Raw genomic sequence first — 27,454 nt, forward strand, 5'->3', positions numbered from 1 at the left:
TATGTTTTGGTTTGTTTCATATCGAGTGTATGTGCACAATAGTTTGTGCTAGCACACTCGCTCTAGATATTTGCAATCTTGCACGACTTGCATTTCTGATAAATTACCAAATATATTTATTTATCTTGTTGTTACCTTTTTAGAACCTTTTACAAGTGTCAATATATCCATTTGTGTTCTTAAGGAATAAAGTTGTTTTTTCCCGATTTGTTTGTGTTTCAAACCAAAAGAATGACTCTTTTTCTTATTTGGACAAACACGGGTCAACCCTTGTTGGCTAACTTGGCACAAATTATTGAGCAAGAAACCCTCTATATAGAATATCTTCTCTTGCATTTTTTTAATCTAACCTTTTGATATTTTATACTTCTTTGTGATTTGAAATTACTTTAGAGTGTTTTTCTCTTCAAAGGTTCAAAGGTTCATTTCTCTTATGCCAAACCTTACTTGTTTGAATGGCTTTTGGAACGTGGTTCCTTTGTTGATGCTAGTGTGTGGCGTCAGTGATTGAAGCTTAGGTGGTTCTCAAGTTGTGTTCGGGTGTGAAGTGTTAGAGTGAGAAATTATTCTAGAACAATTTGGGATGAAAATTGAGTGTATTTAGTAGAATGATTGAACTAGTTAATACACAACTTTACTCTTCTCTTTTATATTGTATTAAGAGAAGAGCGGAGAGATTTGGTAAAACGATTGTAGTGAAACTACACCGTTTTACACAATTACATTTTAGTCTTGACGTTTTAACAAATAATGATCTGATCCCATTTTCTTCTAAATCCTAACATTCCCCTTGGAACCGAACTACATTAACCAAAGACAACAACTTCCATCTAATTTGCTTCCAGCAACTACCATCATGAGCATTCAGTATATATACTAAAAACTGAGTCAACAAAACTTCAATTTCTAGCTACATAGCTTCAACTTCCAGCTACAACAAATTTAAACTAAAGCAAAAAATCTAAACCAAGGACATTCTAAATCTAAGATTCAAGTTCTGAAACCTGAATTAACAAAACTTCAATTTCTAGCAAATCTTTCAGCAATTCTACAACACAAAAGATTTGAACTAAGGACATTCTGAATCTGAGACTCGAGTTCTGAAACCTGAATTAACAAAGTTTCAATTTCTAGCTACACAACTTCAACTTCCATCTGCAACAAATTTAAACTGAAACAAAAATTCTGAACCAAAGTCTGAACAAAAAACATTCTAATTATGAGATTCAAGTTCTGAAACCTGAAATAAAGACTTCATACACTTGTCATGTCTACAACACAAAAGCTTCAATTTCCATCAAATCTTTTAGCAATTCTACAACACAAAATATCTAAACCAAGGACATTCTAAATCTGAGACTCAAGTTCTAAAACATAAATTAACAAAGCTTCAATTTCCAGCAACATAGCTTAAACTTCTATTTGCAACAAATTTAAACTAAAACAAAAATTCTGAACCAAAGTCATAACCAAAAACATTTTGATTCTGAGATTCAAGTTCAGAGACTTGAAATAAAGACTTCCTGCACTTGTCATGTCATCTCTGAGTTTGAAACACACAATCTGAAGTCTCATAATCTAAAGTCTAAAATAGAAACTTATTGCATTTAGTACCAACACAGTAACTTCTAAGAACTTTTTGCAACTATTTTGCACCAATCTTAAAGCAAAACTTGTACACTACTCTAAAAAATTATCTTTTCTACACTAACACAGTAACCACTAAAATGTTTCAAGCAATCAATCTGCTCATCCAACAACTATTAAGAACATTCTACACTAAAAGAACACAGCAGCTACTGAGACATTTCAAGCAATCAATAACTACATTCAGTTTGCTTCTTAAATCAGTAAATTGAACAACACGTAAGGCTTTTGTGAGCAGATAACAGTCTAGAGCTTGGAGGGCACATATTGAATTTTTAACCTTTTGGCTAGGACTTGCTTCCTAAAATAATGAGCATTAATCTCTATATGTTTAGTCCTAGCATGGAAAACTGGATTAGCTACCAAAGCTACAACACTTACATTGTCATACCAAATAACAGGTGTGACTTCAACCAATAACCCCAACTCTTCAAACATGCTCTACAGCCAAGCAATTTCTATTGCTGTCTGAGTTAAAGCCCTGTACTCTACCTCAGTTGAAGAGAGTGCAACAACCTTTTGTTTTCTTGAACTTTATTGTATTAAGTTATGACCCATATAGACACAATAGCCACTAGTGGACCTCCGATCTTCCATATTGCAGCCCCAATCAGCATCAGCATAGCATTCCACTCTTAAAGTGCTTGTTGCCTTGAAATGTAACCCATAATCTATAGTGCCTTTGATATACCGTAGGATTCTTTTACATGCCTGCCACTAAAGAGTTGTAGGTGCTAGCAAAAACTGACTTAGTTTATTAACTGGATAACAAATGTAAGTGATAATCCTAGAATTATACAATTTTATCTAGGCTTTTTGGCCGGATTTTGGATACTTCTTATGTCGTTTTTGCCTGAATTGCAACTTAATTTCATATGTTTTATGTTTTAGGCCAAAACGTGCACTTTGAGCAAATAAAGAGCTGAATTGAGTTTCTGGAACCAGAAGCAAACGAATCTCAGGATTCGAGGAAATTTTGACGCGGATTTGAAGCACTATGAAGCTTGTTCCTATTGGAGAGCACCAAAGATTGAAGATTCAAGCAAGGAAGCAAGCAAAGGGCAATCCTATAATTTCAAGAATGGTTCAGAACAGTTCGCCGCGGCGATAAACTCTCGAGAATTCGTTGCCACGGCGATGTTTATTCTTCGCCGCGGTGAAGTCTGCGATTTTCAGTTTTATCAAAATGCACAGTTTTATTTTAGAAAAGTTTTTAGGTTTTTTGACCGACTATATAAGAAAGACTTAGCCATTTTTAGAGGAGTTTGACATTTTGGGAGAAAGGAGAGAGGATTTGAGGTTTGATTTGAGATTGAACTCTTTGGGATTCATCAAATATGGAAGATTTTTGTTCTCTTTCTTCATTCCAGCATGTTGAATGTTGTGTTTACTGTTTTTATTGCGATTTGTGTTAATTTCATTATGAACTAACTCACTTTGGGTTAGGGTTTTGATGTAATTAGGATTTCTATGGTTAATCAATAGATTATTGTTGCTTTTACATTCTATTGCATGGATTGTGTGATTATTCTTGTTTTTATTGAATTTATTTGTTGAACATGATGAGATTGAGAAATGAATCATGTATGAGCTTCTTAGGGTAATCACCATTGTTGTATCAAGCGCTAGAGATAGGTTTGAGAATCAATAAAATCAATTTAGAATTCCTTTAGCTTAATGAACTTAGATCTATTAATCTTCAAATTGTTGGGTGCGGAAGCTTAATAGGGAAAAGTAGGAAAACATAGCCTGAGAAGGTATGTTTTACACCTTAGGGAGTTCGATTTATAATCCGTGCATGTGAGTGTAAAAGTAGCATAATTCGTAGATTAATTCATAGAGGCCTAATGAAGTCAAAACCCTAACCGTTTGCTTTAATTGATATTTTCTCTCAAATTAGTTTTACTGTCATTAATTAGCCTTTTAAGTACATAGTAAATTTTGTTTTCATTTTAACTTAATTTTTTCCGCCAATCCAAACATTTTTCGGTTTCCCCAACTTGATAAACAACTAGGAAAATCAGTGCTTAACAAACAATCCTTGCAGGAACGATACTTTTCTTATCACTTTATTACTTTTTGCGACTAGTGTACTTGCTATACATTGCATGTTGTAGTTACAACGCATCAAGTTTTTGGCACCGTTGCTAGGGATTGATTTTGTGTTAACATTGAACTTTTCTTGTGTTAGCTAGATTGGGGTTTAATTTTTGTTTTAATTGTTTTATAGTTTAATTTTTGTTGTTCTTTTCTGTTAGCTTCTGATCTCATGTTTTCTCTCTTTCTGTGTAGTTTATGTGAAGAGCTAGATGTCAGCCAGTGGTTCTTGTTGATCCAGAGATTGAAAGAACCGCAAGAGGACTTACAGAGAGAGAAGAGAACGATAGGCGATAGTTGTTGAGATGGCGAAAAATAGAACATTGAGGGAATTCTCAGTTCCCACGATTGATGATAGTGGTTCAAGTATAACTAGACCAACAGTACAAGCCAACACCTTTGAAATAAAGCCGACAATCATCCATATGATCCAGCAGTCGGTACAGTTTAAGGGAGATTTGAAGGAAGATCCCAATCTGCATATTGCAAACTTTTTAGAGATCTACGATACCTTTAAGTCAAATGGAGTGTCAGATGACGCCATCAGATTGAGATTGTTCCTTTTTTCATTAAGGGATAAAGCAAAGGGATGGTTAATGGCACTACCACTAGGAACGATCACAACTTAGAATGAATTAGCACAGAAGTTTTGACCAAATTCTTTCCTCCAACAAAATCTGCGAAGATGAGAAATGATATCACATCATTTCTACAAGAAGAGTTTGAATCATTATATGAGGCTTGGGAAAGATACAATGAATTACTGAGGAGGTGTCCACACCATGGTTTGCCAGTTTGGATGCAAGTCCAAACGTTTTATAATGGATTGATGGTTAATGTGCAAACGTTGGTGGATGCAGCATCATTAGGAGCATTGCAAAACAAGACACCTGAAGAAGCTTATGAGTTGCTTGAAGTTCTGGCAAGTAACAACTATCAAAGACCGAATGAGAGAATGCAATCGAAGAAATCTATGGGTCTTCATGAAGTTGATGCATACACGGCCATTTCAGCCCAACTTACAACACTTCAGAAACAATTGGGAAGTATGCAAGTAAACTCTATTCAAGCACCCCAACTAACTTGTGATTTTTTTGCAGGTAATCATGTGAGCAGTGAGTGTCAAGTGGGGAACACTTTTGCTTTAGCTTCATCATCATCAGAACAAGTTAACTACTTGACAGGAAATCAGAGTGTTAGAGTCATGAAAGTGACTCTATTTTGGTGATAAAAATACCTCATGTGTGATTAAATTGAAGTATATTGAGACAATTAAAGAATTTATGAATTTATTCACGAAAATCGCTTCCTAATATTTTTCTTATGAATTTAACGTGTTTGGAATGATTTTGGAAAGGATATGAGTTGATATTAGGTTGTGGTTTATGGATTAGAAGTGATTTTGTCTCATTTATGTTGTTTAGGGGGTAAACTGTTATATTTATAAGGGTTGATTTGTTACTTTTCAATTATGTAGGGACCAAAGTGATATTTTGCAGTTTGTTCTATAAAAGAAAACGAAAAGTCGCAGATCCAGGAGGCGCTATTCATCATCTTTTCCGGTGACCCTTTGCCTTCCATTTTCGGCGATCTCCGACGACTCTTCGGCTTCCTCGTGCACAGATCGTCGTCGTCCCATCGTCCCGGACCACCACCGCGAATCACGGAATGCAGTCGCGGCGTTTCGTCTTCCACCACCGTGACTGTTAGTCTTCCAGGCCAGTTTTGGCCATTTTCCGACGACGTTTCAGCTCCCCAAGAGTCGATCTTTCTTCCCCACGGCCGGATCTACACTTCCCTAGCTTCAGCCGCCGCGACAACAGCTGGAATCCACCAAATCGTCGTCGCGCCTCTTCATCTTCTAGGCCAGATCTTGCTCATTTCTGGCAACTTCTCACCTCCCCAGGACCTGATCTGAACTCCCCATCACCAGAGCTTTCCATCGGTACCTTCGGATCCCATTTCCGCCACCGTTTTCTGGAAAACCCGCCGAAAAATTAACGTTTTTCGGCAAGTGCGGCTGTTCGTATTCCGGGCTGTCCGTGGGTTGTTTTCGGCCCTTCTTCGTATCATATCGCTGTCGGTTACCTCCTCTCCGTCATGATCAGCTCCATTTCCACTATCTCAGCCTCCGTCGTTACCACCATGAGCGGCTAAGTTCTCAGTTGTCTGTTACGGTGTAGGCGAGATCGAGATTAACTCCATTGATCTCCTCATCAGCTCTCAACTAGTTGGATGAGCCCGAATGTTGGACATTTGGTTAAGTTTCTTGTATTCAGATTATATTTGTTTTTGTTTCAGTTTATTTGCGATGCTTTAATATTATTCTGATGCTCGACGTGTTGAATTGATAATGTCCATTGAGAACGTTTATTGATATATAACTTTTCGCATAATTGAATGTTGGTTTGAGATTATTGAATGTTGATTATGACTTTAAATTACTTCGATACTGATTGCAATCAAGTTGTAGTAGTGTTTAATATCATTTCTACTAGGAATGCATTTGTTGTGTAATTAGTTGATTGGATGATAAAGGTTGATAGGTTGTACTTGTTAACGTTGTACCAACTAGTGGTGTCTAAGGGTTTAGTATTTTTCGGTTAGTCGATGATAGTCTTTAACCAATCGATCTGTAACTAAGACGACGGGGAGACATGATAGATTATACCTAGATTGCCGGAAGCCATTTCATTGATTTGCCTAGCCTTGTAGGTTTAGGAAATTGAAGAGCGAGGATAGGAATTGTGAGAGTTGGTCTTGAGTCAAACCGAACCCGCAGCGGCAACGCTTTTAATATTGTGTTTTAGTTAGCAATTTATTTGATGCTTTTTAATTTCCTGCAAGTAATTAGTTTCCTTAGTTTTAATCAATCATTCTGCCAATTTCTCTTTCGTTAACTCAAATATACATTAGGTCATTAGTCTTGCTCTCTCTGGATTCGACCTTGCTTACCGCTAACTACGATATTTAGGTTTAATTTTGTGACTGTGACGACCGATCCAACAGGCAACAGAACAATCCTTTCTCCAACACGTATAATCCTAGTTGGAGGAATCATCCAAACTTGTCTTGGGGCAATCAGAATCAACAGAATCAGTAGAATAACCAATGGAACCAAAGAACGATACCAAACAATCAAGCAGGAGTGAATAATCAACCGGGGGATCAAAGAGTGTCGAAGTTGGAGGATATGTTTGGAAAATTCATGCAAGAGACCACAGGTTTCATGAATGAGATAAGGGCGAATTTTAGAAACCAAGGCGCGTCGATTCGAAACTTGGGGGTACAGGTGGGTCAATTGGCTGATAAGCTGAATAAGAGGCCACATGGGTCCTTACCAAGCAACACAGTGACAAATCCACGAGAACAAGTGAATGCAATAAACTTAAGAAGTGGAATAGTCTTGGGAGAGGTTGAGAAAAAAAGGAAGGATGAGAGTCCACCAAGTAAAGCAAATGAAGATTTTGATAAAGAAGTGGATGAAGAGATAATTGCTAAAGAGAAACCAACTAGTCTTAGGGAAGATGAACCAAAGCAGGAAGAGAGGCAAAGGCAAAAGAAAGAAAAATTTCCATTTCCTGAGATACCACCAGAGTTGGCACATCACACCCCTCCTGTGCATTTTCCTCAGAGACTCAGAAAGAAAAATTAGGATAAGCAATTCACTAAATTTCTTGATGTATTTAAAAAACTGCATATTAACATTCCTTTTATAGATGCCTTGCAGCAGATGCCAAGCTACGCGAAATTTCTCAAGGAAATTCTGTCGAACAAAAGCAAGTTGGAAGATGAGGAAACAGTGATGCTCATGGAGGAGTGCAACGCCATTCTACAGAAGAAGCTGCCACTGAAACTCAAAGATCCAGGGAGTTTTACTATTCCTTATATTATAGGAGACATTACTTTTGATAGAGTTCTATGTGATTTAGGTGCAAACATAAATCTAATGCCTTTTTCTGTTTTTAGGAGATTAGGGATTGGTGAAGTGAAGCCGACAACCATATGCTTGCAGCTTGCAGATAGATCCATCAAAAATTCGAGAGGCATTGTTGAAGATGTGCTAGTTAAGATGGACAAATTTATTTTTCCAGCAGATTTCTTTGTGTTGGATAAGGAAGAAGACAAGGAGATTCCTCTCATCTTGGAAATACCATTTCTAGCTACCGAAAGAGCTTTAATTGATGTACAAGAGGGGAAGTTAATTATGAGGATGCAAGAAGAAGAAGTGACATTCAATGTCCTTGAGACTCTGAAAGTTCCACCGAAGCTAGATTCATGTCTTAAAATTGACTAGATGGATCAGTCAACAATCAAAACTCCCTAACTCGACATTCCTAATTCGCCAATTAAGGGATGCATGGTCAAGTCAAGGCACACCAAGGATGAGGACCATAACCCAGAAGGTTACACAACATTCCGAGATGGGCCACAATCGAGCTCGTGTCTTCACAAGGGACGGATTCCTCAGCTCAAAAAGGTTGATGGAAAGTCAAGAAAATGGAAAGCTGTTGATGAGAATGTTCAAACCCTAAAAGAAATGACCAAGGGATGGAAATGGATGGTTAAGCTCTCAACCAAAGCTCGATGTGACAAAAATAATCAACAATTGAAGCTTTAGTGCAGGGAAAATGTTCGAGAGATGATGTATTTGGATAGTCCAGATTGACGAAGAACTTGAGAAAGTCGAGCTTCCGACTATAAACAAGCGCTTCTTGGGAGGCAACCCAAGTGTTCTAATTTATTTGTTATTTATCTGTTGTTTTGAATTTGTTTAGTTGTTTTATGATTTAGGATAAATTTAATTTCTGTTGTTTTTGGATGTTTCAGGTGAATGATCGAATTATGGCGACAAAGTGGAAATTTCCAGTTTTTGCCGCGACGATGTACATTATGCACAAAATTGGATTCAAAAAGTTCCAGACTTTGCTGCAGCGTTGTTTTCTCTGGAATTTTTCGCCACGATAAGAAATTTTCTTTGCCGCGGCATTAACGGTATTGTAGAAGGAAATTTCGTCGCGGTGATGTTTTCAATATATTTTTTTGCCACGACGAGAATTTTTCTTCGCTACAGCATCGACTAGGTCTTGCAATTGAATGAAGAACTTCGCCGCAACGAAGTCTGTTTTTTATAAATACCCACCGTGACTTTTCATTTTCGCGAAAAGTTTTAAAACACACCCAAGAGCCAAACACTTCCACCTTCAATCCAGAGATTCTCCAGTGAATTTCCATCCCTATACTTCACTCCTTAACCCTCACAAACACTAAATCAACTCACTTTGCCAAAGATTTTTGCGAATTTTTGAAGAAAAGTTTGGAAACCCTAGGTTTTCAAAAATTGGGGATCTTGCAATCTGGGCCGAAATTGGTGAGATTGGTGGTGCATTCATCTTGGGATTGGTAAGATTTCGAGTTCTCTAGCCTTTAATTTGATCAATTTCGATTGTTAGAGCTTTGAATTTGAGATATTGATTGAATGTGTTGAGTTGTGAATTTTGGTGAAGTTTGTGGTTTGATTTGATTAAAGGAGTGTGGATTTTGATTTGTGTGGTGTTGAGGAAGTTGGGTTTTCGATTTGGAAGTGTTTTGATTGAGTTTGGAAGGGTAGTGAATTTGGGGGTGTAGGTGCAATTTTTGAAACTTTGGTGTGTATTTAGGAGTGATTGTGGTTAGTACCGTACTTTAGCGTTGAATTGTCGGGTTGAAAATTTAGTTTAGGGGTAGATTTGAGTGTTCACTATTGAAAACCAAAATGCCGCTCAAAGTGCCTTCCAAGGGTAAAAGGAAACAAGTCAAAAATAGGTTTGTTAATGAGAAGGCTCGGCAGCGTTATGAAGGTGCAGTAAAAAGAAAAGATAAAGGGTTTATTTCCGAGAGGGGATTGACCACAATCCATGCAGAAGCTTGGAGTCCAGGGAGAAATTGGGATTTCTTCATGAGTGCACCCGAACATTTAGCCAAAGAGCCAATAGTGAGAGAGTTTTATGCCAACTTCCCTGAGTGTGATCCCAGGCATGTTTATGTAAGAGGTATTGATGTGCCAATCGATGCGAAAGTTATCAATGATTTCTACAAACTAACTCTCATTGACCGTGATGAGTATCGGGAATTTAGGAAGAGACAATTTAAGGAGGACGAGATTCTTAAGGTCATAGCAAAGTCGGGTACCTCTTAGGAGATCTCGAAGAAAGGGAGAAGAAGCATTAAGGGAACGAATTTGATACATATGGCTAGATTGTGGTTGTATTTTGTCTGCGCGAGGATGGTTTCGAAGACGCATTATACTACAGTGGCTTTTGAGCAGGCAGTGTTGCTTTATTCTATTGCCACTAGAAAGAAAATGGATGTGGGTAATATTATCATGGAGAGTATATGGCATGCAACCAAACTAGGGCGAGGGAGCTTAGCCTTCCGACATCTCACCACTGAGCTATTCACTCAAGTGGGAGTCAAGAAGGCAGATGATGAACCACTTATTCATCTTGCCCCACTCCTCGACACCAACTACTATTACAAGCTACTTGAGCGTCCTCCTAGAGAAGGACCCAACTCCAGAATGAAAAGACAGAACCACAAAAGCTGCCACATCATCCAGTTCAACATCCTCGACAAAGGAGCTGTTGTAGCAAATTTTAGATAAGGTGAACCAGATGGAATGACGTCAAGATTGGATGGCAGGGCAAACCCGAATGTTGTACGATATGCAACACAGCTGCTGCACCAATCTGGGGGTTGATGTTTCGAACTTCCAATGGGAAGACTGGCAAGAAGAGGAAGAGGATGATTCCGAGGAAGAAGATGATGACACCGAAGGCGAGGAATGAAACCTAAAGCATCTGTTTTGTATTTTATGTTTTCATTTGTTCTTGTTTTTGTTTGGTACCTTGGAACTAATTTTCTTTTTTTTTTAGATTGTTAATTATTGTTGAATTTTCTAGTTAGTTGTAAGGGCGAGATTAGTTTGTAATATTTCCATATTATTCAGTGAAATTTTTTGACACAGTGGACACCACAAAATTTCAATTATTTTACAGATGATGATAGGAATGTGTGCATGCTGTTGAACAAAAACCAAACTCCACGGAATAATCAAGGAACTATCTCACACCTTTTTAATTATTGTTTTTCTATTCTTGAAATGTGCATGATGTGACATTGAGGACAATGTCATCTTTAGTTTGGGGGTAGGAAAATTTGGAATTTTGATTTGAGTTTAGTTTTTTTTTTTTTTTTTTTTTTTTTTTTTTTTTTTTTTTTTTATGTTTTTGAATTGTTGTGCCAATGATGAATTGCATAAGTCTATGATGAGAATAGGATTGTTGGGATTTTATTTATGGAAAATGTTAAGCATTGCTTCAAGTTTAGGTTGGTTGACTGGATGTAGCTTGAGGTTTGTTGAGTGCTTCAACCACCATTTTCATTATTTTGACATGCTTAGAAACATTTTATGTGGTTAGGTGAAGCCTTGATAATGTTGGTGGACTCTAGAACCTAGTTGAGAAGTGCTTGAGGCGAAATTCTAGGAATAGACATTATTGAGGAAGTGATTTAGGCAGTTTTTTGGAACGTTTGAGTCTTTCCAACCGACCATGAAAATTTATCCTTAGTCACCTATTTGAGCCTTATGAAATCATCATTGTCATATTCTTCGTGTGCAACCAAAAAAAAAAAAATGCCCAAACACTTCACCCTAAACATGTATCACGACCTTTAAGAGAATTCTAAACCTAAGGCAGACATAAAAGAACTTGGAGAGTTGTGTGAGATGTTGATGAACCAAAATGATAAGTTTAAGGGTAGCAAAAAGGGCGAAAATAAGCAGGTAATGGACCTTAATAAATTGTTTCATGCTATTAAAAAAAAAAAAAATTTGAAAACTTCATCTCAGAATCAAAAATAAGAATTGCACATGTTGAGGTGTATAAAGGGTTTTCACCTTGAGCGGTGGTTGATAAAGAAAGTGGAAATTGATGTAGTTCTTAGTGTTTGCTTAAAGGAAACCGGATTCTCTTGTTTTGTTTATCTTACCTTTTCTTTGGAACCCACTAACCGAGCCTAACGTTACAAGCCTGTAAAGACCTTTTGATCCTTAGTGATGTCTAATTCTCATTAGTGGAGAGTAGTTTGATACTTAGGCTTATAGAGTCTACCACCATTTGATAAACTTCACATTTTTGCATGAAATAATCTGGGAAGTCAGAATGTGGACTGAAGTGGGGATTACCTACTCAGGGGACCAATAGAGAAAGATAGTCAATTCAACTTATAACTTCTTAGAGTGTTGAGCATTTTCTAGTAATAATTTTTCAACAATTTTTTAGACTTGTATAAATTCTAGGCAGTTCTTTGTTTTTGAGTTTGAGTATAATTTTTCTCATTTCATTTTCAATTTTGTTGTTTTGTGTTTTTGTTTGTTAGTTGTTTTTCTTTTAGTCGCGTTTTGTACTTGATGCTCGGGGACGAGCATGTCTTCAGTTTGGGGGTATTTTATAATCCTAGGATTATACAATTTTATCTACGCTTTTTGGCCGGATTTTGGATACTTCTTATGTCATTTTTGCCTGAATTGCAACTTAATTTCATATGTTTTATGTTTCAGGCCAAAACGTGCACTTTGAGCAAATAAAGAGTGAAATTGAGTTTCTGGGACCAGAAGCAAGCGAATCTCAAGATTCAAGGAAATTCTGATGCGGATTTGAAGCACTATGAAGCTTGTTCCTATTGGAGAGCACCAAAGATTGAAGATTTGAGCAAGGAAGCAAGTAGAGGGCAATTCCGTAATTTCAAGAATGGTTCAAAACAGTTCACCGCGGCGAACTTCTTTCTTCACCGCGACGATAAACTCTCAGGAATTTGTTGTTGCGGCGATGTTTATTCTTCGCCTCAGCGAAGTCTGCGATTTCCAGTTTTATCAAAACGCACAGTTTTATTTTAGAAAAGTTTTTAGGTTTTTGGACTGACTATATAAGAAAAACTTAGCCATTTTTAGAGGAGTTCGACACTTTGGGAGAAAGGAGAGAGGATTTGAGGTTGATTTGAGACTGAACTCTTTGGGATTCATCAAATAGGGAAGATTGCGATTCGTGTTAATTTCATTATGAACTAACTCACTTTGGGTTAGAGTTTTGATGTAATTAGGATTTCTATGGTTAATCAATAGATTATTGTTGCTTTTACATTCTATTGCATGGATTGTGTGATTATTCTTGTTTTTATTGAATTTATTTGTTGAACATGATGAGATTGAGAAATGAATCATGTATGAGCTTCTTAGGGTAATCACCATTGTTGTATTAAACGCTAGAGATAGGTTTGAGAATCAATGAAATCAATTTAGAATTCCTTTAGCTTAATGAACTTGGATCTATTAATCTTCAAATTGTTGGGTGCGGAAGCTTAATAGGGAAAAGTAGGAAAACATAGCCTGAGAAGGTATGTTTTACACCTTAGGGAGGTTGATTTATAATCCGTGCATGTGAGTGTAGAAGCAGCATAATTTGTAGATTAACTCATAGAGGCCTAATGAAGTCAAAACCCTAACCGTTTGCTTTAATTGATATTTTCTCTCAAATTAGTTTTACTATCATTAATTAGCCTTTTAAGTACGTAGTAAATTTTGTTTTCATTTTAGCTTAATTTCTCTCACCAATCCAAACATTTTTCGGTTTCCCCAACTTGATAAACAACCAGGAAAATCAGTGTTTAACAAACAATCCTCGTGGGAATGATACTTTTCTTATCACTTTATTACTTTGTGAGACTAGTGCACTTGCTATACATTGCATGTTGTAGTTATAATGCATTAGTAAGGCCAAGTTAGGGTTAGGTATTGTAAGGCACCAATTGTGCTTCTATACAGACTTGGATAAAAAAAAAGGCTCACTATTAGTTAAGCACAGCTTAGTTCCTACTACCATAAGTGTGGCACAAGCATGACAGTCCATCATTTTGGTTTTAGACAGCAAATCGGGGCATATTTGCTCTGTTTTAGGTGAATTCCAGCAGTATTTCTTATGGCTTCTAAACCCAAAAAGTAGTGCAAAGATCCAAGAGTTTTAAGAGAGAACTCATCATTTAGATCTTGCATAAGCTGAGCAATAAAGGAATTGTCTGAGCCGGTGATTAAAATATCATCAACGTACACAAGTACATATATTAAAGTGGAGTTTTGTTTAAGAACAAATAGGCTGTTGTTTGACACTGAATTCAAAAAGCCTTTGGAGTAGAGGGTTGCCTTTAGCTTGTCAAACCAAGCTCTTGGGGCTTGTTTTAGTCAATATAAAGCTTTACTTAGTTTACACACATAGGTAGGATGAATAGAGTCTTCAAAACCAATAGGTTGCTACATATAAACTTCTTTGTTTAAGTTACCATTGAGAAATGCATTATTTACATTCACTTGTTGGGTGTCCCACTTATTTGTGACTGCTAGAGTAAGGATTATGCAAATTGTGGAGGCTTTGATTACTTGACTAGATGTTTCAAAGTAATCAAGGCTAAGGGTTTGTTGAAAACCCTTGGCTACAAGTCTAGCCTTGTATTTTTGTATAGAATCATCTGCATTAAACTTGGTTCTAAATACCCATTTATTTCCTACAACATTCTTATCAGGAAGGGCACGAACCAAGGTCCAAGTTTCATTCTTCAATAGAGCATCAAACTCATTTTTCATGGCATTCCTCCATTCAACACTATTAAGAGCCTCAAAGACAATGGTTGGTTCAGGAACTACTTGACAAACCTTTGAGTTAAGAGCTTCAAAAGTACCTTTACAAGAGCTATTATGGAGGTCTTAAGTTGCTGTCTTGGACCTGGTCATCATCGGTTGACAGTTTTGGGCAGCATATGGAATAATTTCCAAACCAGTAGGAGTAAATCAACTTCCAATTAGCAAGTAGGAATCGAGATAGATGAAGGAATTATTGGAAGTGTTGAAATTGAAGGGTATATATGTGAGGGTGATTGTGATGACTGAGATGCAGTGGTGGTAGTCATATTAGTATGAGCAGGATCTAAATTGGAATTTTTGGTAAAGGATAGGGTAATTTGAGTAGGCAGAGTATCAGGTAGGATAATAGGAGAAGGACAAGAAGTAGTTAAGGTTTTAGTGTCAACTGTTGTGCTGACTATGGATTAATTGTTAAAGAAAACTACTATAAGAGGATCTTTCAAGGTTGGTTGTGGAGCTATGTTACTTGGAACTATAGTGTGTGGAAATGAATTAGTGATGGTAGAGGTGGAATTATCAAGAACAGAGGATTTGTGGTAAGAAGCTAAATCAAGAAAGGTATTAGAGTGAAAAGGAAACCCTTGTTCATAAATCTGACACTAGGAGTAACAAAGATTTTTCCATCAGACCTTAAGCACTTGTAACCTTTATGGACAAGACTATACCCAACAAAAACACACTTAGTAGAGTGAAAACTGAATTTGTGATGATTAAAGGTTTTAAGAAAAGGAAAACATGAACATCCAAAGACCTTTAGACTATTATAAATAGGAGGTTTCTTGAAAAGTTTTTGATATGGAGAAATGTTGCCCAAAACAGGTGTAGGCATTCTATTAATCAAGTATACAGTAATTTCAAATGATAACCACCAGAATTAAAGAGGTGTATGTGCTTGTGCAAGAAGAGTGAGACTTGTTTCGACCACATGCCTATGTTTTCTTTCACATCTTCCATTTTGTTGATGAGCATGTGAACATGAATGCCTAAATTGAATGCCTAAGTCTATAAGATAGGAATGTAGGGCAAGAAATTCCCCCCTTTGATCAGATTGAAGACACTTTAACTTAGTGTCAAATTTTCTTTCAGCCAAATGCTTAAATTTAATGAAAATGGATTTAACCTCTACTTTGGTTCTTAGTGGAAATAACCAAGTATATCAACCAAAGTCATCCAAGAATTAAATGTAGTACCTAAAACCTTCAGAGGATGTTAAGGGTGTAGGACCCCAAACATCATTGTGGACTAATTCCAGAAGAGCATTAGCTTGTGTGTATGAGGAAGGAAAAGTGGCATTATGCATCTTTCTTAGTTGACAAGCATCATGGAAGAAATAATGAATAGTACTGCTTGAACTAGTGTGCTGTGATTTTGGTACTGAAGATAAAATTCTATTAATAATACTTTGATGTGGTCTATGCCAGGTTATAAAATTCTGATCAGTGGTGTTCACACGTAAACATGAGCTTGAGATATGTGCATGAGACGGATCAATACTACTTAAGAGATTATGTGACAAAATAGCATATCCTGGTTAAAGGCCACTAGGAGCAGACAGTGTAAGTGTATCAAACTTGGCAAGTTTATTAACAACAGTAGAGGATTCAGTTTAAGTATCAGACAATTTTCCCTATAATGGTTGTTTATTATCATCTAACTTATCATGAGCAAAAGACACAGACACAACAGTATTATTGACAAATTCAACATGAGCAGAGGGCATAACCATAGCAGACTTGGTGTTTGTTTTATTAGACAATATAGAAGATGCAAGTTCAGGTGAAGTAGTAAGCAAATTTATATACACACGCAGCTCATTATTAAATGGTCCAGCATGCTGAGAAGATAGATCAATACAGTTTTGCAAAGATACAACAGTCTGGTCATTCTTGCTAACACATTTTTTTCAGTTATATCAGTTTTCTTATCAAGGGATTTAACATGAATGATAGGTAAGACATTGTGATCTTGTGCAAATACACCAGAAGTGGGAACTTTATTGGCACTAAAAGTTTGACAAATACTAGCAACAATAGGACTCAGAGATCCAAAATCAGAGTTACAAGAACTGACATCTGCGGTACAAAAAGAAATATCTATAGTACCATTATTTGAACAATAGTTGGCAGAGTTTTGAACATTTTGAACAACATAATTGGTTTGACAAGCTGATCTTGAGTCATTATTAAGAAAATCTTTACAATCGACATTGTAACAAGTAAAATTAGAGTTCTTTAAGATAGATATGTAGGCTGGTTTTGAGGAGGAGATCTAACAAGGGATATGAAACACATGGTCTATCGCCCCTGAGTCCATGACCATATGGGATATGTGGGAGTGGATTGAGAAGCACATGGAAGTTGTAAAGTGTGATTCAGTCTAGAAGAGGTTGCAGCCATAAAAGCTTGATTTGCAGCCAAGTAGGCTTTATTATGAACAAGTCCAGCAGATTGTTGACTAGGCAATCCAAAAGTGGATGTTGAAGAAGTATTGTGTGCCACATTACTTGGTTCTTAAGAGATACCAATATATCCAAGAACAAAAGTTGACAGTTCAGATTAAGAACCAAACTACAATCGACCAACTTGAGGCATTTGTTTAAAAGAAGAGCCACATGTGAACTAATCCAGATTGAAATTGTTGTTTGTGTTGTCGGATTGTTGGGGATTGTGACTAACAAACTGTGAAGAACCAGGATATTGAATATTGCCATTGTAGGTGGAGTTAAATTTGTGATAACATTGAATTGCAGAATGACCAACCTTATTGCAAACTTGGCATATCAGCCTATTTCTATTATTGCCACGACCTCTTCCTCTGCAATATGGTACAACTTCAGGAGGTCTAGGATGGAACATGGGACTGTTATTGTAGTGAAAGGCTTGAATGTTTGGATTAACAGTATAGTTGTTGGGTGGAAGTGTATAAGTGTTTGGTAAATGTGGATTTCCTAAGGAGTTAAGAGAAGGAACATTGTTGTAACTACCAGTGAATACTCCAAAGGATTTGTCACTATTTTGACATTGTTGAGAGCTATTATTAACTATATTTCCAGTGCTTCCAGTAGTATTAGTAGTGGAAACACGGGCTAAACTATTATACAAGTCAATTGAGTTGAAATTGTCAAGCCTAATTTCATATTTTTGAAGTAAAAAATGGGCTTCCTAGAGCGTAACTGAATCAATTTTAGACTCAAGTCTAGAGGTTAGGTTTACAACCACAGGATCATATTTAGGACCTAAGCCATCTAACACAAATTGCAGCAAATCTTCATTCGAAATAACCATACCGCTAGCCGTTAGGCTTTCACTTATTTCTTTCATCGTTTTGATGTATTTGCCAATACTAAGATTACACTTCTGAGTTGTTTGTAGTAGATTCTTAAGATGCAAGGCCCTAGCTTTTGAGTCTGCGATAAATTGGTTCTCTAACACTCTCCGAATATCAGTAGAATATCTACACTTAGAGACTGTACCAAACATGCTTTCTAAAATTGTGGCTAACAACCAGCTGACCAGAAACTTATCTGTCCTCTTCCACATAATATAGCTTGGATTAATCTTGTCTTTAACAGACTCATTTTTAGCCCTAAGTTCTCCACTAAGTTGATTTAACTCATCTTCAACATTAGAATCAGACAGAACAAAGGGAGAGGGGCAAGTGATTTTACCTAACAAGTGATCTTCTAGTTCGTGCGATCCTACAGCAAACAGGACTTGTGAGCTCCATAATCTATAGTTGTCACAAGTAAGCTTCGATCTTATCACTTGTAAGCTGGAAGCAATTGCAAAAGTGGATCGATTGAGAGCCTCTCTTAACATTTCCTCGAAGCTGCTAGGCAAAGGAGATGAAGTCAAACTAGAAGACTTGGCCATTGGACGTCAGTCACGGCTCTATAACCATGTTAGGGTGAAAAATTTAGAAAGAATTCTTGAAACATTTGGGATGAAAATTGAGTGTATTCAATAGAATGACTGAACTAACCAATACACAGCTTTACTCTTATCTTTTATATGTGTTAAGAGAAGAGCAGAGAGAGAGAATAGAGAGATCTGGTAAAACAATTGTAGTGAAACTACACCGTTTTACACAATTACATTTTAGTCTTGACGTTTTAACAAATAATGATTTGATCCCTTTTTCTTCTAAATCCTAACGTTGATACCATGTTAGGGTGAGAAATTTAGAGAGAATTCTAGAACAATTTGGGATGAAAAGTGAGTGTATTCAGTAGAATGACTGAACTAACTAATACACAGCTTTACTATTGTGTTAAGAGAAGAGCAGAGAGAGAGTAGAGAGATCTGGTAAAACGGTTGTAGTGAAACTACAACGTTTTACACAATTACATTTTAGTCTTAATGTTTTAACAAATAACGATTTGATCTCTTTTTCTTCTAAATCTTAACATTCCCCCTGAAACCGAACTACATTAACCAAAGACAACAACTTCCATCTAATTTGCTTCCAGCAACTGCCATCACAAGCATTCCGTATGTATACTAAAAACTGAGTCGACAAAACTTCAATTTCCAACTACACAGCTTTAACTTCCAACTTTTTGTACATGCCAAAACTTGTCTAAAGCCACCACTTAGTCTTTCGCAACATCTGATATCTTCAATTTCATTTTGCAACGAAGAATCTAATACATCCATTGGACCAAACAGAGGCATTGCTAAGAAATCACACACCATTCTTGCGAGTGTTGGGTAGGTGGGGGAGTTGAAATGCCACCAACCTAGTATGTCAAACTCTTTGACCAGCGAAAATTTAGAATCTCCCAAATAGCATTCGAGTTCTGATTTTGAAGTCCCCACAGCATCCATCATTTTTAAGAAAGTTGAAGAACTACTATCTCCATCATCCAAAAAAGATAACGATATGTAATTGTTAGTGCCTTTCACATATTCATTATAAATATTTGTAACAGCACCAACGATCTTCTTAAGGTGGGTGTCCGCATGATTGCCATAAATTTTCTTGTACCAATGTTCAACAAAATCCATTTTGAATCGTGGATCAAGAACTACTGCAATTACTAAAATCAAGTTAGAAACGCTCAAATATGCATCACAAAGCACTCTCAAACATGATGCTATCTCAGTAATATAATGATTTGTCACTTTTTTCCCACCCGAGCAATTTCAAAAATAAGCCACAAACCATTGGAAAACACTCGTTTGTAGTGTTACATTTGTCGTTAGACAGGTTACGAGTAGCCTCTTTTAACATTTTGTAATAGTCGTATATTACTGTTGTGTATCCCATTCCTCTTTTGTAAGACTTACTAACTTGAAATTGGGATCTTTAAGTTCCAGTTCATCACAAAATGCTTCTTTGCTTCCCATTCCCCACTCAAGCAGTTCGAGTTCGAGGAGTGGCCCAAATTCGGGATCTGCGTGAGAAGCTACTCTCTTGACCATGGACTTGGCTTTATTTACTGCCATTTGAAAATTATTTTCATCTGATGATGTTTTGTTGACGCAGTTCCAAAGCTTCTCAAGTCTATTAAAAATGTCACATTTCCATTCATCGCTCCTCCGAAATATATCATATTGAAGTTTCGTTAATAACGAAGAAACTGGAAGAAAGTTCCAAAGGAAAGGAAGTGAACCTCGTTCACTTAAACAGTTGTTAATCTCAGTAACTCCCTCTTGGTTTCTTGTACCAAGAACTTTATATGTATTATCAACCACAGAGCATATGCATTTGTCTATGTTCAAATCCTGAAGCAGACACTCCAAAATTTTGAAGGGCTCTTCAAATTCAAAAAATAAAAAATGAATAATCCTATTCTTCAATTCCCAACTATCATCAATAAAGCAGAGAGAAATAGCTTTAAAGGTAATTGTTACACTGAAACGACAAGAGAGTTTATCCAAATATCTACGGAGCTTTTCCTTCTCTTCTTGGTAAACATTAAATATATTGTCCTCTGTGGACTACACTAATGGAACCCAATACTTAATAATCATCCGTGTCTTATCCAAGTGGTTCAATTATTGATCAACCATAAATTTCTGTTTGATAGCAACTGAAGCAGTTAAAGAACCAGTAGCTTTAATTGATTTATCTATACCTCCGCCTGGATTTCTTGTTCTTGGCATCTTTCTAAATGATTCTTCAGATGTGTGGTGCCACTCTTACTTGAACCCACAAATTCTTTCTTACAATGATTACATTTAGCCGTTTCCTTCCCATCTTCTCCTTTATACTTTGTGAAGTCATCCCAAACCTTTGACTTCAGCTTTCTTCTTTTGGTACCTGACGAGTTATCTGCGTTTGGATTCATTATCTAAATGACTTGATTTAGAGTAGGCCAAAAATTCGGATTTGCTCCATCGATGTTTGAAGTTGTAGGCATTTCTGCCGGTGGAAAGTTTCCGTTAGGTGAAGACAGAGCAAGACCAAGAGCAATATCAATGTTCGAGACCAGAATTTAAAGAAAATAGCCTTGAATGGCAGTTGAAGATCAAATACGATGAATCATGCTTTTTCCTGTTTTCTCTTGCAACCTTCTTTGAGTTGATCCAGATCCCTTACAGATAAAAGGCTAATTTAGTAGGTAATAACGTAAGCTTTTGAGCTCTCAATGAAATGTGAAGGGAGCTCTCAGTGTATAAATGAAGTAATTTAGGAAGACAAAAACATGTCCTCAGTCCTCACCACCTGCATCCGTGACCTTGGGATGGCAATATTTGGATAATGGCCTACGGGGCAACCCGCCCCAACCCAAATGCAATTCCTCCCTGCCCCGCCCCTTAAAATCAACATTGGGGACCCGAACCCACTTTGAACCATTCTTATTGTTTTTATTATGGATATTTAACATTATTATTATTATAATATGTTTTAAAATATTTGTTTTTAGGTATAATTATCACTAATGTTGTTATAAATAATTAAAAATAAATAATTTATTTCGAAAGTTATTTTAAGATGACAAATAATAAACCCGCAAGACTCCGGCCATTTATCCACGTTGCATCCCTACTCTTGAGGATCAAATTCAATGTTATCGATCCATCTCTTTCCTTTCAAATGAGCCTAATTGATTTATTATGTAAAATTTTGAATGACAAGAACTGAGCCACCCTTCTATGTATGTATAAGAATTAGGGTTAGTAAGGGGTTGTTTCTTTTCTTTTCTTTGTTTGTCTTTAACTTGGTTCACGGAATGTTGTATTAGTGAAAATATTATATTAATGGAAAGATAAATTACCTTGAAGATTATTAGGAATGTTTAAGGAAATGTATTTGGTTAGATTGGATTAAATTGGTGAATATGTTATATTGATATGTTTGGTTGGGAGGTAAATGGGTGGGTATGTTATACAGATTACTGAATTGCCCTCCTTTAAAAATATTAATATTATTTTATTTTTATTTTTATTTTTTGAATCATTTTTTTTAAACCCCTACATTTGAATTTTTACTAAAACACCCCAGCCATATAAAACTTTAATTTATAGAAAAAATCACCCCCAACCACCCCTAGCAACTGCCAATAGCGAACCACCACCGTCGACAATCACTGAAATGGTGCATGATTGTTCGAATCTGGCCATGAAAGGGTCAGATCTTTGGCTGTGATCTGGCTGTTTCCGGCCAGATCGAAGGCCAAAAACAACCAGATCGACACATGGCCAGCTAGATTCAATCATTCACGCACTGATATGGTGACTACTGATGATGGTGGCTAGCGATGGTCTTAGGTGACTGTGAATATTTTCTTAACTTTTAAACATTTTTGTGGCTAAGGTGTTTTAACTAAAGTCTCAAATGCAAAGGGTCTAGGTAATAGTAATTTGATAGACATTTGAGAATAATTGTGTTCGAAATGGTATTTAATTAAGAGCAAAATAGGTATAAAAATTATATTACCTCGGTAATCTTTTAATAACATCCTCTGGCAAGGTAATTTGATTACCGCTTATATTACTAATAATAAACACTATTTGTAACAAAAGATTACCATAATATTTTATTACTAGCAAACCAAATAAGAGAATCTTGAAAATTAAACGAAGATTATCAGAGTAGTCTTTTATAACCCCACACAAAACGCACCTATTATAATTCTAGATACCAATGGGAAGGGGATACTGTCCACTTAATATAAAAAATAAGAATTTTTTAGCTAATTCACCTAGTGTTCTTTTAAATCACATGTATACTAATTAATTATACAATTATGGTATGTTTTTATTACCGAATATATTATTTACTAATCAGATATATATTTTTCCCATAAAATTCAAAAAAGAAAGAAAAATCATGGTCGATCATGGTCTATAAATTGAATAGAAAAATGTTTTCATTTACGCGTAGTCGTAGACAATTCATTTGACTCTTATTTATTGAATTATTTACTTAATCAATTGATTTTTATTTTTTTTTTTCCTTTTTCATATTAACCATGTTACTGATTCTTGAAAAAAAAAAAAAAAAAAAAAAAAATACCTCCACTGCTTTTATTCATTCTTGTTTTCTTTTGTTTATCACCCTTCAACGAACCTCATCACCTCTCGATGTAAAATCTCATCTCAATCTTGTTTATTACGTATGAGTGCCACTCAGATTGTTGTAACTTTAATTCTTAAAATGTTTTGTAAATTATTCCTCGAAACTGATTAAGTTTAAATTGATTATCAAATAAATAATCAGTATTATAAAAAAATTCTAAAAGCTAATAAGGATAACTTATAAAAATCAGATTATTTCTAAAACTGATTTTTTATATTATAAAATAATAAATATACATGTACATAATTCCTCAACGGTAGTCAACCAGTGGTCAACAGGATCAACAGTGGCGCGTTGGTCAGTCAATTGTTTTTTTTTTTTCATTAATTATTAGTTTTAATAATTTATTTAATATAATTTTTTAAGTTTTTGTTAAATACTTATAAAATACAAATTTAAAATTATAAAAATATTTTAAGAAATAAAATGTCCTTTTAATTCATTAAACATTATCAGAAACTACCATAGAGACCTACGGTTAGTTTCTCCAATTAAACTTAACGGGAATAGAGGCAAAATAGACATTCTTTAGTGAAACAAAATAAAATTAAAAAAAACCGTTAAATAAATTATATAATTATTAAAAACTTTAAAAAAAAAATTAACAAAAATATCACAGTCGTGGGATTTAGTTAAACAAAATAATTTTCGACGGATCAGAGTTAAAAAAAAAAATAAAATATCACAATTGCTGAAATTTGGAGCACTAGACCACATGGGGGTAGATAATAAATTATTGTTGTTATTATTATTATTATTATTCCATTATCACTTATTTCAGATAATAAATTTGAATATAAAAAGTTGAATTTCATATCTAGATGTTAAATCTGAAAATTTTCAGCAGTAATAAAATTAGGATTTAATTGAAAACGACAGTATATAATGCATAAATTTAATTTTTGCTTTTTTATTTTCTCATGCTTTGCCTTTCTCCTCCTCAAAAAGACACAAGTGAAAGCAACAAGGGATATGAAGATAATTGTAGAGACAACAATAATTCCAACAGTTACAGCTTTGATGCGTCCTTTTTCTTACAACAAAATCACAATGAGCACAGATATAATATAGTACATGACAATTTTTTAACTTACAAACAAACTGTTTAGAGGAATAATAGAAGTAAAAATATCGAGTGAAAACTAACCTGCAGCTGTTGTGATAGATATCTCCGAGGGGAAATACTAGGTGGTGGTGGTGGTGGTGGCGGCGATGGCGATGGAGCATCTTCTTTAGATTCATAAAAGGGATACAATTCCCAGCGAAAAAGACAGATAGGTCTCTGAACAAAACCTCCTCGTTGCCCATAACAACAACTCTTATAGTATAATACAGATTGCCGTAGGCAGTAGTCACAATTACTCTGTGATAAGTCTGAAGTACACATCATTAATGCGTATATCTTCTCAAAGTAACTCAAATTAGCTTCTTCAGTTGCAAACTTGAGCTTAAAAGAACCCGTAGAGGTTTTTGTCGCTAAGGGGTCCATTAAACCTTCCTAGGTCTGATCAAACTGTGTCAGATTCGTAGTGATATTACCCGTATTATAGCCAGCTTCAAAAGGGTCAAGCTCCCGTAGTCGAAAAAAAGAGCGGTTGGCATAGCGTACAATGCATGGAATTTCATCTCCTCTCCATGAAAGTGCCTCTTTTTGGTTGGGACAATTTGTTACAAGATTTTGGGTTGAGGCATTGACACATCTGAAACAAGTTTCTAGAGAATAATCACCATGGCAATTTGCAAGAGCGTAAACTTTGTTGGTGTCTTCGCCAATAGTTGCAGTAACAAAACCCTCATTTGCTGATACATTAGAAGCAAGATTTGAGAGGATAAGATAGCGGTTTTCGCCATAAATACTGTTAGTTGTGAAGTTTCCTGTGTCATAACATCTCTGGTCATTGCTATGAGTAATGCCTCTAAATATGTGAGGAAGAAGAAAAAAGAGATTTGTAAACCCACGGCATGTTTATGAATTCTCATGTCGTCCCTAATCTAAATGGTTTAGAGAAGATGAAACAAGATACAATTTAATGAAGCAAAACTTCAATAATTCAGAGGTGGAGGTCCTACTGCAGGAAATATCTATTGCAGTTGCTTAAGAACATGTCTTTACAACAAAATAGCATTTAGAAAGTGCTTTAAACTAAAATTAAAAGTGAAAGATAAGTTCAGTGCCAGAAAGAATAAAATTTGATAATTGCTGTTCAAACCAAAAAAAAAAATAGTTAAATGAACACCTGCTCCAAAGATGAATTATAAAAGAATAGAGAGATACATGTATTCAACTTCTGTCTACGTCAAACCTTAATGTTCAACGAAAGCATTAAGATTTAAGACGCCAAAAAAATTAAAATCTGTAATGATTTGGATAGAGAAGTTGGAGTGTTGTAAACGATCTTGACCATTTACATTCTCTTAATTCCCCGTAGTTTCTAAACCTGGCTTACACCACTAACAGTCCATAGTCTAATCCTTATCAAGAAGAGTAAAGTATAGAAAAAGAGTTAATTACAAATACCTCGCTTGAGATTCAAACCCCATAGAAAAGGTTATTAGATTAACACAAACAATCCTCCTTTAACTTCCGTTAGGGTTTCTTCAACGTTATTTCATCCTCTCCAACATATAAAATTGAACTTACCCACCTTAATTAGTTACTTACAGTACTCCTTATTATCAATTTATAATTTTTTTTGTTTTCGAAAAAAGAAAAGATTGTAGTTTAGACGATCTAAGAACGGCGGTGTCAACAATAAGAGATCGTCAGACACCTTCTTTGAAAAAAGATTTTTTTTTAAATGATATCAAATCTTAAATATGTATTGCTTTTTAAAACTTTTTCTAAATATTTAATTTATAGATCTTATTTTAAATTATAAGGTCCTTCTTTCCCCTTCCCTTAGTTAATTTTAACATCAAAAATAGATGGTAGGGGTGTAAGGGGTGTAAGTGGTTAATTATGGGGGTAACTTTAATGTTTTATATTGAACAGGTGTAAGTTAAAAAAACCCTAAAAGAGCCCTAACGGAAAGTAAAAGACTGAGATGTTCGTGGTAAACTAATGATTTTTTCTATGCACTTGTAAAATGTTGTAACCTCAAGAGAGGTCTGTGTAATTGACTCAAGGAAAATTTGAGGTCAAGTAAGTGAAAGGTAAAAATGGTAGGATTAAAAAGAATTAAAACTAAGAGAAGTCTAAATTTATTTTAGGCAGTTTTAAAATGCAAAATTAATGAAAAAATATACATGAGTTGAAAGGTGATGAATGCACCTTCAATCACGCATAATTAAGGTGATGAATGCACCTTCAATCACGCATAATTAATTACAATCAGCCGACTTTTCTTCTAGCTAACTTTCAAATAAGACTTCATTACAACAAATGTAAAAGGGTTCTGGATAGCATACATACTCTAGGCTCGTCATTTTAACCCTTTGGTTCGCCCTTACAACGAAGCTGTCCATGGGTGGGTAAAATAATGATGCTTATTAATAAGTATTGTGCAATCTAAATAAAATAGAGTTTTTTTAGGACAGTAGTCTCGATCTAAATGATTTTGGTATCTGCGGAGTTTTTAATAAAAAATATTTGAAATGACAAAGAACTAACAGATGAGAATTAGCCTTATCATTCGCAAGTTACACGGCTGCCTAGTAACTCCTGAAGCAAAGAATACAACAAATTTTTACTAATCTTTAGAATATAATACAAGTTCATGTAAGATATTTATTTGTAATCTAAACAGAAATACAAAGAATATAATATTCTTAAACTATAAACCAGGAATCTAGAATTACCTCCAGCCATTGAAACAAACTCACTTAGCTGTATTTTGGCTCTTCTAAACTTTCAAGACACTCTAATATTGATGGTGTATAATTTAGTATAATCAAGTTCTTAAGCTTAGGGACCAAAATAATATACATAACCAAGCTTCCATCAAGCTCTTAATGGCATGTTTAATGGTTGCCATAAATCCCAAATGTTTAAAAACTGAAGCATTTGAAAACTGAACAACTAATGTGGACCATCAAGATTTAAAACTGATGAAAATCAAAAGGTTATTTACGTTACATGAGTAACGTAATGTAACGTAAGTTTTACATTCTCCCACTTGGTCCACATTTTTAACCATTATTTCATTAAGAAACAAATACACGAATCATGGCGACAAGTCCTCAAAATAAAACTAGTATTATCTTCCATGTATTACAATGCATTTGATTTCTCAAGTTTACTTTATATATGACAACCTTACTTAATGAATAAACCCTATGTTTATTCTTGGTCCTACAGATGAATTTTCTCAAAAGAAATTAAGGTGCACATGAATATGAGAAAACATCACAGTAAATAAGAGTTTTATTCAAACATTATATATACAACTACATAGTGGAATGAAGTCCCATTTCTTCTACATGATCCTTGAATTTCAATGGTGGCATGCCTTT

The 27,454-nt window shown here is 35.4% G+C and overlaps 1 non-coding gene across 1 annotated transcript; it reads right to left on the reverse strand.

Moving 5' to 3' along the window:
- Positions 1-4,426: 4,426 nt before the first annotated feature.
- LOC116140912 lies at positions 4,427-4,533 on the reverse strand. Its single transcript, XR_004129714.1, has one exon. It is a non-coding gene; the product is annotated as a small nucleolar RNA R71 (small nucleolar RNA).
- Positions 4,534-27,454: the final 22,921 nt, after the last annotated feature.

The sequence above is a fragment of the Pistacia vera genome, unplaced genomic scaffold (assembly GCF_008641045.1).
Source record: "Pistacia vera cultivar Batoury unplaced genomic scaffold, PisVer_v2 Contig386, whole genome shotgun sequence".
Taxonomy (NCBI): domain Eukaryota; kingdom Viridiplantae; phylum Streptophyta; class Magnoliopsida; order Sapindales; family Anacardiaceae; genus Pistacia; species Pistacia vera.